Source organism: Leguminivora glycinivorella, chromosome 2 (assembly GCF_023078275.1).
Source record: "Leguminivora glycinivorella isolate SPB_JAAS2020 chromosome 2, LegGlyc_1.1, whole genome shotgun sequence".
NCBI lineage: Eukaryota > Metazoa > Arthropoda > Insecta > Lepidoptera > Tortricidae > Leguminivora > Leguminivora glycinivorella.
Window position 1 is genome coordinate 8188824 of NC_062972.1, and position 17586 is coordinate 8206409.

At 35.2% G+C, this 17586-nt stretch overlaps 1 protein-coding gene and 1 long non-coding RNA gene across 3 annotated transcripts in view; one reads left to right on the forward strand and one right to left on the reverse strand.

Annotated features, from left to right (window-relative positions):
- Positions 1-17586, reverse strand: part of LOC125236137 (homeotic protein ultrabithorax) — a 216207-nt gene that overhangs the window by 95476 nt on the left and 103145 nt on the right. The gene's annotated exons all lie outside the window — the stretch shown is intronic.
- The window catches only part of LOC125236158, a 76618-nt gene continuing 71751 nt past the window's right edge, over positions 12720-17586 (forward strand). Inside the window, exons 1-2 of the long non-coding RNA XR_007178173.1 lie at positions 12720-12865; positions 13209-13407. This is a non-coding gene — a long non-coding RNA (uncharacterized LOC125236158). The remainder of the gene's footprint in view (positions 12866-13208; positions 13408-17586) is intronic.

The following is a 17586-nucleotide window of genomic DNA, read 5'->3' on the forward strand; positions in this document are numbered from 1 at the left end:
GCATCATTAACGCGGCAGCTGCCATAACTGCAAGGAAGGTAGTAGGATCCTCCATCCGCATACTCTCTGACAGTAGAGCAGTCCTTATGGCTTTAAGGAGCCATTTAATTACATCCAAACTCATACACGAATGCCATAAACGACTAATGGAGGTAAGTCATAAAAACGAGATCATCCTACAATGGATCAAGGGACACAGCGGATCCCGAGGTAATGATGCTGCAGACGAGCTAGCCAGGCAGGGGTCGAGTGCGGGGGCCATTGGCCCAGAACCAATTCTCCCGATACCATTCAGCAAGGTACGCTCAATGCTACTATCATATACAGGGAAACTACACACAGCACACTGGCTAAACCAGACTGGATGCAGGCAAGCGAAAATGGCCATGCCCAGCATCAGTGGAAAACTCACAAGAACGCTCCTTCAACTAGGGAAGGTCCGTCTGAGAATGGTAACCAGTGTCATAACAGGTCATGGACTATTTAACAAACATCTTTTCATAACAGGTGCTACGGACAGTCCCCTGTGCCGAGGGTGCATGGAGACAGAGGAAACAGCTGCTCACGTGGTGCTGGAGTGCAGCGGGGTGGCTCCATACAGGGCAAAATATCTCGGATCTCCGAGAGACCTCCCCGAGGTCCTACTCAACATCAAGGGTCTGGTAGGATTTCTCGAGGAGTTGGGATGGCAGGACTAGCCAACCCCTCCCTCTTATCACGCAAAATAGGCGCTAGACGTCGAGTTGCGGAAAATCGCCCGTTCTACAATACAATACAAAGGGCTGACATGATGATGGTGATAAATTTTTATAGTGTATATGTGTTAGTTATGTTATATACTATACAACTGTACAAATACCTACTTACTTTTATTTTATTAAGTTTTTTAAACAGGATTGTATGTATCAGTAAAAATAAATCAATACCTACTTTTATTTATCATTTATTCACAACTTTATAAATTAATGATACATTCATTACATTTTAACGTGCTACTTTATTGTATAAGTTTGAGTAAACTTCCAAACTATTGTTTCATATATTTTATCGGTAAGTTTTATGAAACATGTGGTAATTTCTTAAACTTGAAAGGCTGTCGAAACGATCATATCAGTAGCTTGGCCACTTTATCTAGCCAGCTTAATTGCCGAGGTCTACTCACGTAGTCACATTTCTATATTAATAGCAAACCTTTGGCATTCTAGGACCTAGGCAAGTTATTATATCCCTCAGTTACTTCCACGAAACATGAACCGGCTAGGGGTAGGTTGATATTGTTTTATTACATTTTATAGTAAATAAGCACTTTATGACAAGCCGGTATAGTTTGGTTTGGCTTGACAGCAGATTGTCGCTATTTTAAACGGGTCATGTTAAAGCGATCGCTTTTAGATTGGCCACAGTAACTACCAACTGAATAACAAATAGGTACCAGGCTGATACGTGTAAAATATTATCAGCAACCTACATGTATGTGTATAAAATACATAGGTATTATATAGCATAACTTATGTAAATATGTACTTATAGTCAACAAATAAGTACATACATATATAATTTAACTAGCTTTTGCCCGCGGCTTCGCTCGCGTTAGAAAGAGACAAAAAGTAACCTATGTCACTCTCCATCCCTTTAACTGTCTCCACTTAAAAAATCGCGTCCCATTTATAATATTAGTATGGATAAGTACTACTACATACCCACTATTTCGTACTTTTTTAAAGTGACAATCTATATGAAGGCTACGTAAAGATATAGGTATTTTATGCTTGGGAACTTATTTTTTATAATTACTTTAATCGATTTAATAAATGTAAGTTTTAATTATCTGTGTTTTTTTCTAATTAGGTACCTATGTTTTGAATTTATAGTTAAGGAGGTACTTAAGTAAAATAATGCCAACCAATAAAAATATGATTTTTGTTGTCCGTAGATTGACTTAAAAGTCTCCCTTTTAAGCGTTATCTCAAAACTGTATCTCATACAACATACACGCGTCAAACATAGAGTGTTTTCAATTATCAGTCCGTTTCCTTAACAGTCCTCCGCACTTCGGTAGTCCATAATTTAAAATTTTAAAAGCTTACTATTTCGAGCTCAGTAAAAAATAGCTGCGCCCAGCGTCCGGGGTTCAATAAGGTAACGGAAACTTAACAAGGAGATAGAATAACTTGGTGATTTCTATATTACCTTATTGGGCGGAAATAATGATGTGGTGACAGGTGTTAAAAAATAAGGCGTTTTTAACGAATGTTGACTCCGAAAACTAATGTAAAGAATGACCATACTGTATGGACATGACACCCTTGAAGTATGTTCTCATGATACATAATTCAGCACGTTCAGTTCTCATACTGACAAATGAATGTATTCCTTTTCGAGTAACTGCAGGTTTATATTTTTTTGGGAAGGTAAAAATCTCATAAAGGGACCTAAACTACCTTGTGATTTCTATTTTTAACCCCCGACCCAAAAACGAAGGGGTGTTATAAGTTTAACGTGTCTGTCTGTGTGTTTGTCTGTCTGTCTGTTTGTCTGTCTGTGGCATCGTAGCTCCCGAACGGATAAACCGATTTAGATTTAGTATTTTTTGTCTGAAAGCTGAGTTAGTCGGGAGTGTTCTTAGTAGGTATGTTTCATCATCAACTATCAAATCGGTCTACTATGTCGCAGTCGGGGGTTTTTTCAAAATTTTAATTTTGTGGTTAGGTTATTTCTATAAATAGTTCGTTTGCCAGGAAACGCTGTTTTCATGCCAAGTACCTACTGCTTAGGGATATATGCTTCCGTTCTTAATGCAAAGTAAGCGTGGTCAAGTCTTGTATTTGATCCCACCCCTTAAAGTAAACAGTATTCATTTAAATATCTGCAAATCAGGCTGAAATCTTATAAAGACCCAGCACCTTATAAAACAATTGTCACAGTCCAATTTAACTTTGCCTGAAATCGTATTCCGATAAAATAAATAGCGATATAATACCGGCGTAGACATATTTGAATATCTTGGCTCGCATCGCTAGCCCATTGTTACCTATACCCAGTATGGACTTAATTAAGGAGGGGAGAATGGAAGGATCTACCGGCATTTGTGGCATTCTCAAATATAAGGTATCCCATTGTCGCTTACCATAAGGAGGGAATTCGATAGCAACTATGTACGAATAATCTGTTAGTATGTCCTTGTGTTTAAGCGATTGAGTGGAACCTTTTGTCTAAGAACGGCACGTTTGGTTAGCGTGTGTCCAATTTAAAGCGGAATTAAAATATAAGAAAACATATGGGGATGTGGAATTGGCCACGATTTTCTTTGGCGGACATTTCAATCGTTATTGTAGCATGGTTAGAAAGATTCTAACTATAATAAAAACGATCTTATATCTTCGGGTATGCCTCTGTTTTAAATAAAGATAACAGACACAAATGGCAGCAGCAGAAATGTCTATTGCGTATTTAGGTATGTAGCCCTATCTAATAAATGACAAATCTTATGGGTAATTTCTGTGAAAAATTGTCAGTAAGACCAAATATCTTAAATAGAAGAATTCTGATCTGAATTTTAAATAGCTCAATAAAGAACAACTCATAAATTTAGTTAAGTACAGTCGAGTTCATAAATATGTGTACATTTCTTCACCTTAACTCGATGCAATAAGGCAAAAAAATGTACACATATTTATGAACTCGACTGTACCTACAGTAATAAATACCTATTAGGTACTTACGTATATTTGTTTACTCCAATACTATATTTTTTTACTTGCAAATTACATATTAAAGCACTGATTTACCTAGTTTACAAAGGTAACGCAAATAATATTTGTGTGTTTAGTGGACCCATCTGATAAACAATTTCTTTTTAAACGATAAGAATGCTTTAGAGAAAAGCTAGAATTATTTTATCATTTGAAATTGCTTTCAATATGCAAATCTAGGAATCCAATTAAGACAGTCCGAATTGCATTAGAAACAATAACACATACTTACATATACATACTCATACTTACATAGCCATTCCCTAGTATTGTATGTTTATTTGCTTTCAAATTTGGCTGTAGGGAAATCAAGATGGTAAACTTGAACTGGCCACTGGTCCTCTGGGATTAATAAACTGATGAGTATTCGAACATAGTTTGGGATATTTAGATTATTTAGCGTGAAAATTTACAGGGGTTTTATTAAGGACATTATGGGACCAGTGATTGGTTTAAGGAAGCATTTTAACTAAGTATATTTCGACGACAAAAAGAAAAGGTACCTACTCGTGCTGAATACGACCGATTTTTTTTTAAGTTTCTGATGTAAAGTATTTCTATAAAAGATTGTATGTGTAGTGAAAAGATTTTTAGTAAAGTTACTTTATTCTGATGTACATTAATGTTGCCACGTGTCTGGGGGTCGAGGGTCTTGGGCAGGTATCGGAGAGAAAACAATGCTGCTTGGTTCAGGTCTATATTAAAAGTGAATGTACTTATTCTAGTTATACAGTTTTAAGGGAACCTATTTGCAATTGATTCAACTTTTAAACCAGACGGTTAAAGGATAAATTGGGAAATCATTTAAGTCGTCATGCCAGCATAGTGCAGATATCAGACCATTTCATGGCAATTTTTCATTGATTTGTTTTTCAATTTCGCACCTATTTTTTTTATCTAGCTATCTTTGAATAAAATGTTTTCTTCACAATTGGTACTTAAAATTTGGAAAGGCTGGGTAAAACTTTTCTAAAGCATGTCAAGAGCTATTTAAAAAATATGATTTCATTTCATTCAAGGGTTGTCATGTCGAATAGTGCTTTCTATCTCATACAGGTAACTAACAACGTTACACGCGTTGTTGGCTACTAGTGTTAAATAAACTGATATAAATAGGTATAGCTATGTTATTAAACCGTTAATAAACCACAGCTACATACTTATTGTAGCTAGTAATATCATTGCTACCGCGCGAGAAAAAATCACCGATCAATAAAGAAAAATCAATGGAGTGGAAAAATAGCGGTAAACTTCAATGAGATAATTGCTAAGATAAGCGTACACTATAGTTAAGTCTGCATATTTGTGTTGAAAAGAATAATAAAAGATAAGATTTTCTTATGTCAACAATTGGATGATGAAATGAACAAGTAAAGGGACAAATTAAGTACCTAAATAGCAGAATTCACGCGGAAAACGCATAGAATGCGCGATAGAAAATATGGGCTATTATATAAAAGTTTAATCAAACTATACAAAAAATGTATATATAGTTATTATTAGTTGCATACTACTTAAAATAAAAGGTAAATAAGCCTTGTCTTTAAATAAAATATAAGACTCTAACGTCATTGTGTCTTAAAACTTATACATATATGTATATTATGAAAGTATTTTTTTTAATATTTTTATGTAAATTATCGATATTTTAGTTTTAATTACTTAAAATAACCAAGAAAACCCTTAAACTCATCTGAACACAAAAAGGATTAATCGCGTAATTTAAAGATAGGCTAAGAATTATTAAAAATATGGAAGTCGATTTTCAATGAAGTCCAAGTTACAGAGGTCATAGATTGACTGTATCTCAGATACAGGAGGTAAATTCCTATAAAATTCTTAACAAACAATTAAGTTCATATACATTTCAAATATAGTCAGTAACAGAGGTAAAATACACACTCTGTCTCACTAATAGAGGGAAATGTGACTATAAAATCGAAAAGGCTAATCTAACAAGAGGTTTGTTTTGTCTCACTAATAGAGGTAAATCGGTGCGAAAGTGTCGGACCACACCTTGGGTCCCAACTAAAGAGGTTTCTCACTTATCCAGGTCCCACTTAACCAGGTTTTACTGTATTATGAAAATTCAATACTTTTCAGGAAACTAGAGCCCCTATAGTAAGTATATAATATAGGTACCCAACAAAATATATTATGTATTGATGTTGACATGCCAAGTTCAAGACGAAAGTAGTACTTACCTACTGAAGAATAATGTGATTAAAACTTGTATACTTGCTTGTAACCGTATAGGTACCAATGTTAACAATTCTAATTAAATACTTGTATATATTTTTCTCCAGTAAAGGAACTGTTAATTATAATTGTATATAATACCCTGCGTTGAACTAAGGCAAGTTTTTCTACAGCGAAAACTACATGTTGTAATTCAAAGGCGGGGAGCGTTTTTTTCTTGTTTAACTACCTACCTAGTACTTGATATTTTTGGAGCCTAAAATATAGCCTGATAATATTGGCCTAACCCTGTTGTAAACGTTTTTCCTTACCCTGTTTTCTTCAGCTGTTTAAAGATTAAAAATGCATATCTTGATTGGCATTAGAACGCTTTTTTGTGTCAATATAACCTACTACTAACAACTGCTCGACGCGGAAACCCAAAATGAGTTTTGACCTCCAATACAAGAATATGACCTAACCTACCCAAACGTCTAAACATAATTCTCCACTTTCTCTAGGCCATTTCGCTAAGAAGAATATGACGAATCGCCGTACATTTGTTTCACAGCCGTAAAAATACTGCTCCAGACGATTTCGCTAAGAAGGCATCCTAGACTGTGACTGTCAAACATACATTTGTTTTTATCAGCCGTATGTCGTACGTCAACTAACGTTAGAAAGCGTCGCTTTGAGCGCTTGCCTCCCGAGGCATCAGGATGGCCGCGCGGGGCATCGCTTGCGACTTACGCCGCGCGCCCGCCGCGCACTTTACTGCAGGGATATAAATTTAACGCTTACGTTTCGCCTCGCTCCGCTAGTTTAATTAAGCGTGCCCATTGTCTGCATGTGCGTAAAGACGTCCAATACGGCCTGTTGTTCTTGGACCACTAGATAATGGACTGTGTTGGATTAAGCTGACACTTTTGAGGTTACATCTCTATGTAAATTAAACCACACACGGTTGAGGCACAAGAAAGAGACAATCGAGAATGTAATACCTGTTTGTATCAATTAAATTGAATAAACCCAATTTGTTAATAGATATTAAACAGGATGACATATAACGTACTAAAATCAAGATTAAAGTAATTTGGAGGTGTAAAAATCCTGTGTAAATTATATATTTAAATACCTAACACACTCCTACAAACTGCGCAATCAGTTCAAGATTAGCCATGAAACAAAATAACGACATATGTAGTTGAAACGCAAAAATAACAATAGAGACATTTTATCTATTACAAATATTTGCCCACTAAGTCAAAACTCCACATTTGAGTCCTCGTACCTAAATTCCTGGACAAAATTGCGCAAAACAATAAGTCAATAAAAAAATTCGCTAACACAGTTAATTTGTACCGGTGCTCCCTACACGGCTGTGAGATTAAATTTTCAAACGGGTGACGTCCATATTAATTTTTCCGGAGACAATTCGCTTTCATCATCCGGCAGCCTGTGTTGCCTTATCGCGAGCTTATTTATGGACCTACCTGAATATTAGGTTTTTGACCCGAAATTCTACAGCTTACAGTTTGGTCGGATAACTGGTTACACCATCACGGAGAAAACCTGTAAATAGTAGTAGGTAGGTAGGTAATAACTGTAACGCCTACCTCCATGAAAAAAAATCCTAAGTCAAGTACTTCTTTCTTCGTTCTTTTTCTCACCGACAGTCCATGTAAGCACGTAGACCTACCTACGTACCTATTAGACAAGAGCATTATATGATATTACCAGCAATATATGGTACCTATAACTTACCTAGGTATCTAAATATGGAGCTTGCGCTAAAAATGCAGATCACTTCACTAACGCACGTTTATAAAGCAACTAAAGGTAAGTTAACACAATACTTAAATAGGCTTGCAAAGGTGCAAATCCCTTTTTTAACAATCCCAACTTTCTCCCCAACAATGACGTTTTGTCCAACTGCAACAAAACAAACTCTCTCTTTACACTTTTTGCCGCCCGTTCCTAATAGGATCTAAAAAACTAAGACATTGCACTTCAAAAAACTCAGTTACTGCACAGACAAGCTATCCGATCGGTCGGACCATCATGACGCTACTAAAAACGGTATTTCTTTATCCAGAAATCTCTTAACGAGGTTAGTTTAGGCAAACTTTTGTGATGTGATTTTTTTTGTTCGCTTTATTGGGTCCATGTGGGTCCGTTTGTTATTCCCCTTTAGGAATTCAAAGTGAAGGGTTACTGTTCTCTCTTATTTCCCGTGCGCAGGAGCGAGCGTGATGCAATGATTTTGTTAATGTCTTCATATAGTCGGACGAGAACACGTTTGGAAAATAATTTGAATATCAAAATGCAGATGGCTTCTTTCGGGGCCTTGGAGCGCTGAGCTACAAGTTAATTAAGGTTTGCTCATCAATTATTTTAAATACCAACGTTCATTTTGCAGATTAAGTTCTAATATAAATTTATTGTTCAATTCAGAGGTCTGTCGAAGTAACGTTATTTTTTATCTTTTTATAGTGAACATCATTTAATTTAGATATTTTAAATGAAGGTGAGAACAATTTTGGTATCTGTACTACCATACCTACGTCATTTTGTAATGAAGAGTGCATTTGTCAAGAACTTATACCCACATATTGATTTCATTTCATATTTTTTCCGTAAAGTTCTGTGCAGACATACCATTTTAAACCAGAAATAACTGAGTGTCCTACTTCAATTCTTTGTAAAGGTTTTATTCAAATAAAACCCATGTACACCAATATTGTCCCTTTCCATTAGACGGGCCATGACTAGGTACAATGCATAAATCGTTTTCAGTCAAATGCCATACGTATATCCGAATCTGGGACGATGCATTCGTTCAGCGAGCGGATTCACTGAGCGAAACACCAAAATTTATTGGGTTAGTAGTTGCCGTAGGTCGATAAAACTACCCAACATACAACAAGGCTGTAACTCTTCGAAACTAATCGAAAAAAATACGACCCTGCCTATAAAGTAACAGGGTGAAGTTTGCCTCGTCTGGCAGTTTGACGGAAAAGAGCTAGCAATACGCAGTGCAATTTTGTGATATCTTTTTCACTCTTTCAGCATCGGCGACATACGGACGTTATATGCCGAATTAGCATATTTATTGCTAGTTACACGACAAAATAAATTTATCTTAGCCCATTGGGCTTGCGTAGAGCCGTGCTTATTCAGTTTCAGGGTTCGGTGGAGAGCGGCTTGAACGGAAGGCTTAGGTATCATTATCGTTGGAGTTGCTAGTTGGGATAGCGTTAATTACTCGTTTGCAGTTCACTAGCATAGTTTACGTCCTATCAATAAATCATTATATGATGATCATAGAATAGGTATCTCAGTAGGTAATTTAACTTCCTTTACACTGACTAAAATATGTATTATTGGATTTATCTTATCTTGAATCTGCGGGGGCCCTTACGGATACACTTAGACCCATCGGGATCTTTTGTGCAATCACCCCCATTATTGGATTTACTTCACTATTGGATTTAGAAGCGGCCTTTCACTGTTAACATTTATCTAGTACCTACACATTTTAATATGAAATGACTAGGTGCATGTACTGTACCTCATAGAAATACATATATGTATATCTACTAAGCAGTAGATATTTACCAACCAAAATTTACAATAAAGCCATTTAACGACAAATGCTTAGTGGTCTCTTATTACACCCAAGGGAACAGAGGGGAGTTATGTGTTATTTGCACCACACCACAATATTCTGGCACCCTGCTTTTCTACGCCTACGCAGACAATTCTAATTCAACATAAAAATATTAAATTAAATTCATCTTATTCTAAAAAAGATTTGGTAGCGTTAGGCTGGCTGATTCCCGGCTTGGACACTGAAAAAATATCTCAATATTTAATTTAGAACGGAACATTTATTTAATATCCGCGATCGTGCTTGACCGTTTTCGCGTAGACATATTGTTGCCTCCGCTCTCCGGTTCACGATTGGCGGGTGTGGTCCTAGCTTTAGAATATATCCAAGTATCCATTCTATTTGTTTTATATTCGTTTTCGTCTACGCTTAGTGAAAATATACGGAAATATGAGAATGTTAACAAGCGTAATGTAATGTGTCTACTGGAAGCATTTTACTAGGTACTCCTTACTTACATGCATTCTATTTCTGATATTTTCTGATTTTATAGAATTGTGGATTTTGAAATGGATAATTTAGATATTCTACATATTTAACGATTAAAACATTGATTAAACCCTATTATTTAACGAATAATAGACATTCAAGTTTTTCCCCTATAAATAACGTAAAATCTTAGTCCTTCAAGTGACAAGTAAATATTGAGATACCTAATACTTACATTACTTACCGATATAGGGACGGGGTACTTTACCAACTTTACAAATAAACAATTCTTACCTAAAACAAAACAAAACAGTCATTAGTATTCATAATAATACTCAGTAAAAATTAAAACATAAATTAGAAAATTTACAAAAAGAACAGTTTCAATCCATCAGTATAAATGGCTAAGCGCTACCTGCCCTCGCCTCGCATATACAAACTCACAAACACATACGCACTACGTAAACGCCTCTGACGAAACCGGTCCGAACGCCGACGGCATACGAATGTATTTCCTAACAACACATCTTCCGTCTTTCATCGGCGCCAAAACATCACATAAATTTATCTCGCTCGTGCCCTCCGAGGCAACTTCACGGCAGACGAGCGCTAGCCAATCAGCGCGCGCCGGGCCATCGCCATATTGAGAACAACGACAGAACCGCCACCTGGTTGAACCAATGCAAAAGTAGCGACGCTATGTTTTCGGTATTGTTTTGCGTGATTTTTCCTTATTTTTAAATGTTTTCCGTATATTTTTTGAGTGAAATCAGTGCGTAGGTGTGTGTTTTGGTTCTGGTTATAAAAATTTTGGCATTTTTTGGCGAAATTGGTGATAAAACGGTAATGTTATTGAAAGGACGCCGCTCGAAAGAGCCCAAGCTAAGTTCGGATAGTGGGATGCTTTATTTTAGAAATATATTCGATATTTTTTAATATTTTATTTTAAATCTTCCCTTAAATTATGTATAAATCAGAAGACATTAGATTATTGTTTCGTCTTAAAATTTTAAATATAGTTATTTATTTGTTCTACATGTTTGAGGTTATTTTTATAACTAGTTGTTTGGTTTTGTTTATTAATATATTGTTGATAAAATTAGAATAATAATCTCTATACACGTTAAATGTTGCTATTTAGGGTATCATTACCTAGTTTTTTTTTAATTATTCTATTTTACTTCTTATCAGAAGATAACATCTCTGAGAACCTAGTGGTACTCAGTTCCAGGCACAATGATTCTCTAAATCTAGTATTTAGTATGTATTTTGCCTCACTATGTACAGTGTAAAATTTTAGAAAAACGTTAAAACCTAGTAGGTTTGATTAAGTTATGCACATAAAATTCAAAAATCAAAAATATAGATACATTAGGCTAAGCAAAGCCGCCATGTTTGGTTCCTAATTTATGAAAACAAAAGCTTATTTTACTCTGAAATGTAGCCAAATTAAATTGTTACAATACAAAGAAATTATTTAAACCAAATATTAAAGAAATAAAATATTTATAAGCCCCTTTTAAGATATAAAACTGAACTTGAATGCAAAGTCGCACGGACGGCGCCGACGGCGCATGCGTGATGTCAAATCCGCCTCTTCGCCGATTTTACAGGCTATTAAATTGAAAAATGTCTCTTGTGTAACGCTTTAAGTAATACAGTAAGCAAATAAAATTTATAAATGTTTTCTGCATACATACTGTCACATTATAAGGTTTTATTTTTATTTTTGTGTCGATAAAAATAGGAAGAAACTAGAAGAACTACAAGGTAGAAGGAATTAAATATTATAACAAGTTTTGATTTCTATTTTATCTTTAGCAAAATAAAACAAATATCATGTTTTGCCTTTCAAAACACTTGCATTCACGGCAGCAATGCAACCGTTTCAACTAAAAGGAAAACATTCAACCCCCCATTTCATTCAAAAGTTTTTATTAGCAGCACATTTTATTCAAGACGGGCTGAAATCAAAGGTGCAGATAAAACTTTGCGAGCACTCGACGCGATATTGTAGAACTTAGACTTGGACAACTTGCACGTAATAGCACTGGGAATCTTAAATAGAACGACATATATTATTGTATTTATATTCTGAAGAATGTTGGTGTAAATTTTAAGTGGCGTAAATTAGGTGTAGGTATTCAGTAAAGGTCATACGTATTTATATCATACTCTATGCGTTGAATAAATACCAACATAATCTTGTTATTATTCCTTGCTTGTTGGTAATTCAATTAAGTTCAAAAACAAAAAAACTGCTCAGGTGCTTCTATAGCAGTTCTAGGAAAGAGTAATATCTACCTACCCACCACTAGGCGTAAGTAGTAAAATAGTAGGTAAAGACTGACCAGTAATATATAAGTACATGGGGGACAGTTCAGTTTAGTATGAAAAAAAAATGTTCTAATTAAATTCCGTAACATGGCGCGTAGTTATATTCTGGTTAGGCTTTGTGTATCATTATAGGGTAGGTACGTTAAATATAAATATGTATGTAGCCGTAATTTTAAGAGATATTTTGTCATTTAAACATGTCCTTACGTAATTTAAATAACAATAAACATTTAAACAAACCCGCTGAAAAGCATTCGTTAAGCGCTTCCGCGCTAGAACAGTGGAGATGCTAACTATTTATACAGTGCAGCGCTTGCATTACACAGATAAAATACGCTGCCAAGTTCTTGGGGCAAAAGAAGCGAAACGAAAGCCAAGATTTAGTGTGGAAATTTTGGAAGTAAGCCGGGACTGCGTTTGTGGTGGCTTACATTAATCATGCGATGGAAAAATACCCCCGGCGACTTACGATGGAGTTCCGGTGGACGTACTTATTTAGGTACTTTTTTTAAATATTTATATTATGCTGGTTTACCGTTAGGTTTTATGAAAAATATTGCTTCCCATTTAGAAGTTTTAATTTGTAAAAATAAAATAAAAGCAAGCCCTTTTTTATTAAAATGACTGTTAGTATAAATAAATCAATTTTAAAACGGGAGCACACGGAATCCAAACACAAACAAAGCTGTAAATCCGTCCAGAAATTAGCTAAGCACATGTTAAACATTCTAATTTGTACAAACGGGCCGGACCTAAGCCTACTTAAACAAATTTACAACGATCGTTTCTCGCGAAGGTGACCCAAATTACCATGAAAAAAGTTTAACATCCCTTTATTTCAGAACAAACAGAGGCTGTTCGGGAATCCCGTGTAATCCGGGCACTTATCACGGCTGCAAAATGCAAATTTCCCGGCCGGGCATTACGGGCCGGGAAACGTCAGGGATATTGTCAAAGTTCGCTATCGAGGGATACACAGGTTAATCTCAGGTCTAAACTTCACAAGAGGTGGGCTACTCTATTCGCAATTAACACGAGTAGGTAAGTATTGTCATTAATATTATTATCAGAAATGTAACTACGTAAAATCATTTATTATTTTATTAGTTTGTCCGGCGATCAAAATTTCCTATTAGATGTTCCAATTTGCATCACCAGGACCCAGAATCTCTACTAAATTCTACTAAATTTAATCTAAATAGGGTTTAAACATTAATAAATACCTCACGTTTATTGTTTACAGACAATGTTCTTTATCTTTTTATTATCATATGTAACTATACAAGTACCTACCTAAGCAGGGATTATATTATGTAAGCAAATATTTATTTATATGTGCTAGCAATAAGAAATAAATTCAATAACAATATTATAAATTCTTAACAAACCATTGTAAGTTCAAATTTAGATGACGTTTACTTAGACATTATAGTACCTACACTATAAATATTTACTAAAAAAGTGTTTATTTAGTCCCCTATTTATGTACTTGATAAAGATATAAAAAACACTGAGACTATAGACTCAAAGGAAATACTGAGAAAAGGAATAATTCATGACATTCTTGGCATTTATGTAGCTTAAGTAGGTTCACCTTAAAGAAATATCTCATTGTCATGATGATTCAAATGTGCAATAGGTAATTATAGTTCTGCATTTCTAAGTACAAGTAACAATATCACCAGTTTATTTTATTTTTAAGAATCATTTTTAACTGGTAAGTACCTACATAACACCTATAAATCAAAAATATAAAATGTAAGGCGAAAAACTAAAAAACATATGGGTTATTACCTATTTCACAAAGTCTATTTTATAATTGTTTAAAAAAAGTAGAACTTATAGTAGATTAGAAACAAGAATAATATTTTGGATAAATAACTAAAGACAGTACCTAACAGTTCTTCACTTCTCCAAAAGTCTAAAAACAATGTGGATAAAAAGAGGCAAACTCTAAATTCTCATAGACCGCATAAAAAAAACGTTCTTCACATATATTATCTGCTACTATTTATTTCTTATTTTATATTTTATTTCTACAGACCGTTTCAGGCGTTCAACAAGCTAGATACATTTCCCTGGGCACAAGAGTAAAAAGCAAGCAACAGATTTTTCGCATTCGCCGATAATGAACAATAGGTAGCGTGTGCAAATGCTGTTAGCACTTGCGTACTTCTCATTTGGACCGTATTATGCACTATTGAAATAAGCATCAAAGTTAAAAAATATGTTTGAGTGCGGATCTGTTTTAGGAATACCTAATAGGTACATTAGGTACAAAAATATTTTCTGTATTGCATAATATATTTATTGTAAAAGTTATTTCAGATCGCCACCTGTCCTTTACTTTCCGTATAAAAAAATACCGACATACATGCCTGTATCAACAAAAAAAAATTCTTTATAGCCCCAACTATTCTGTATTTACAAGCATGTATATAGAATATTTTACAAAGAAAGAAATACATATGTACCTAGGAAGTAATTTTAGAATCGAGCGAATTTATGCTACAATTATGCGTAGCAATTATCACGTATTATGCAAAATCTTGTTCATTCCTCATCCTTAATTTATATTAATTTTATACATACAACTAGGTACAATTAGGTACCTACCTGATGAACGAAGGACATTCAACAACCGATTCTAATATTCATTCTTTGAAATCCAATTTTCCCAATGTATACCCAGTATCGCTAGATTGCAGTTACATAACGCAGTCCCATTCACCCCTTCACATTATTGATTAGCTTCCGAGAAAAACTTGGCACGCCTTTCCGTCAACACGTGTTAAGCGTGCTCTAGAGTCATTATTTCATGTGTCGAAGTGTAACGCGGTGCTTTTCTCATTAGAGAAATATTTCTATCGCTTTTTCTTAGATGTCATGTGATACCTTGGGATTTATGGGCTGCTTAATGAGAAACGAAGCTTTGGTTTCTGTGCTTTTTATTTTCTTGATTATAGCCATTAGTTTTATATTTAATGAAGGCCTCCCCTTCCTTTCTACAGTTCACGGTTTGATTCTTGAGCCGCTGCAAAATTTCGTCCCGCCATCTCTTTTTTTCGTCCTCTGATTATAGCCACTTTACGTTTTTATATTTAATGCACCCACATCTATTTACCAGTTTTATTAATTAATGTTTAGTCTTAGGTAATGATTTAAAACACCGTCAACAACGATAGGTACCTAAACACTGGAAGTTACTGAGCTCTTAAAATCTTTTTCTGAGACACTATTATTATAAAACCAGGGTTCTATCAAAACTTGCGCACTCGCCCGCGAGTCGATACTTGAAGTCGCGTTTGATGTGTATGGATTCGCGCGCGAGAACGCAAGTTGTGCTAAGCCGCGCCAGGTAGGTATTAATGGAAAGAAAGCAATCATGAGAACTTTCTAAACGAAAACTATCTTCTACTTATAAACTTTAAATAAACTTACAAAAAAATATTTACATGTAAGGTATCTTTGCTCCCAGTTACTACATCAAAACCTAAGAATGTGATATGGGCATGTGTGAGGCACGGTTCTATGGCATTTACTCTATTGCGCTATTTGTTCTTCAAAGTTTAAACGTGACCAACCCAACCTTTCACAAGTGTTTACACACATTAAGATAGGTCTAACGCAATATTGTAGTTTTATACTATATGTAAGAAGTTTAATGAAAGACGCTATAAAAAATAACACAGAAATTCCTTGCAAGAGCAGACTTAGGGCCAGTTGCATTAACCACATTTGACAGATACATCATCGTCACGCAGCAGATATCTATGGATTTGATGAAACCGGCCCTAGCCAAACCTATTTCTTAAGCCTACCCTAGTATCCAACTTCTAGTCAAAAGTCTCCCCTCATATTTTCTACACTCAACTCTTTCATTTACCATTTTGGATAGAACGCGTACAAGTCATTCCGCTAGACCTATGGTGTTCCGTAATGGGTCCCACTCCCACTCGATATCTTTTTTTCATTCGTATCCACATCAAAATGACGAGTAGGCATGGTTAGTAGAATAGGATTATAAATCGATAATTATACCTAGGAATGTCAAACGCAGGTAAATACTGCCGGTGATAACGTGATACCAGTCTTTAAACGCGTATATAATGGTAGAGGTATAGAGTTTCATAATCAAAGCTGGCTATCTAAACAGTGTTAAAAAGCCCAATTAGTCTTCCCGCTAGTTTAATCCGTCATAATTCAGGCAAATCTCGACTGTTTATGTGAGTCCAAATCCCGCCGCTTTCACAACCGGCGTTAATAAGATTATAGCGTCAACGTGTTTCCGATTAAACCTAAGGCTTTATTCACGAGCGTTATGGAATCATACTGATATTTGATTTGATTTTTTGTCTCATAGGGCCGGTTGCACCAAACCGCCTGTCTCAGTTGTAGCGTTCGTTAAATTTGTTTCTATTGGAAGTTCCATAGACGTCTGCTGCGTGACGATGATGTGTCTGTGAAATGTGGTTGATGCAACTGGCCCTTAGTCTGGGTCAATTGACGGAATCCAGATGGTATTGTCAAACTGGTGTAATTTGGCATACATTCAGATGTACTCTTTGAGTAATCACTGGTCAAACTAAACAATGTACAAACTCATGTTCGGTAGCAATTCTCAAAAAGTTTGTACATTTGGATCACGTCTGCGATATGGATATAAATTGCTAAGTACCTGATCTATACCTTTTCCGTAACAAAAACGGAAAGTTTCATACAAACTTCCCGAGTCATTTTGGGGGTGGATCTTGCTCAACATCATTCCACTTTTATCAATATCGAAGACGTGATCCAAATGTACAGTTTTTTTGTGAATTAGATACCCTCGTAATTAGCAACTTGCAGGTAATTCTTAAAGTGTAATAGGTTTATCAAATAAGTGTTACAAAGATCAATGTCGGCAGTATCAGTGCGAGCGTGACGTACTGTTAAATTGAATTGATGTCTACATATTTATACTAACACTGAATTTTCGTTTCTGAATGCCGTAACTATGGCCAGACGCTAACTACGGATGAAATACACATGTGTTACAGAAGAATTAGGTAACAAGTTAAAAAGCCGTTGCTCTCAATTTAGGTCATACATAAATCAATAGATACTTAGGTTAGTGTCAAATAATGTAGAAAGAGTTTCATATATGAAGTTTAGTTTGTAATAAAATGTTTAAATAATGATATTGGATTTCTTTCTGTCAAATTGATTACTTTAGATCCG